The 707-nt window shown below is 33.2% G+C and overlaps 2 protein-coding genes across 2 annotated transcripts in view; one reads left to right on the top strand and one right to left on the bottom strand.

Moving 5' to 3' along the window:
- The window catches only part of LOC108759027 (uncharacterized), a 14,135-nt gene that overhangs the window by 5,307 nt on the left and 8,121 nt on the right, over nucleotides 1-707 (top strand). The gene's annotated exons all lie outside the window — the stretch shown is intronic.
- The window catches only part of cpa (F-actin-capping protein subunit alpha), a 3,664-nt gene that overhangs the window by 2,156 nt on the left and 801 nt on the right, over nucleotides 1-707 (bottom strand). The gene's annotated exons all lie outside the window — the stretch shown is intronic.

The raw sequence follows: 707 nt of genomic DNA, 5'->3' as shown, positions 1-707 counted from the left end.
CTGGCTCGCACTGGCTCGCAGCGGTGCTGATGGTGCTGATATACCGGGTGGCGACTGGCGTCAGTTCGCCCCACGTAAGACACGTCTGTCTTCCCCGAGAAAGAAGAAGAAAGAAGAAAAAGAAAGTAATCAAGTCTCAAATATAATCACCAGAAGCTGCGTGATCTTTTCCATCTTTCTCCTCGTAAAATTGAATTCCTCTCTTCTGTTATTTTTTTCTTTTCCGCTACTTTCAAAGTTCTATGCGCAGATATGATTCATATCGAATGAGGATGAATCACACCCTCGGAAAAGTCCTTCGCACGCGGAGACGAGCGAATGATTCTGGCACGATATCTGCCGATAGCGTATAGCGTTTATCTCAAATCTGGCAGCAGAAGTGATAACGAGCAATATATTTTAGTTCTCAAATAAAAATCGCTTCCCAGACCAGCACACAATATTTACAAAATATTTATAAGATTTATTTTAAACATTTTGTAAATATTTTTGTGGTTTTAGATTGCACAGTTTATTATAAATATTATGAAACACTTATTAGAATGGTTATAGTAAATGCTATAAAAATACTTAATGAGACATATTATAATCCAAATAAAAAATACTTATTAGAAATATTTATTTATATTTATCATAAATATTGCATAAAATATTTAGTCTGTGTATTTTAATAATATTTCGAATAAAAAAAACTTTATATAAAATAT

This window comes from Trachymyrmex cornetzi, unplaced genomic scaffold (assembly GCF_001594075.2).
Source record: "Trachymyrmex cornetzi isolate Tcor2-1 unplaced genomic scaffold, Tcor1.1 scaffold1656, whole genome shotgun sequence".
NCBI classification, from domain to species: domain Eukaryota; kingdom Metazoa; phylum Arthropoda; class Insecta; order Hymenoptera; family Formicidae; genus Trachymyrmex; species Trachymyrmex cornetzi.
The sequence above is the reverse complement of the archived record's forward strand: the minus strand, read 5'-3'. Positions and strand labels throughout refer to the sequence as shown.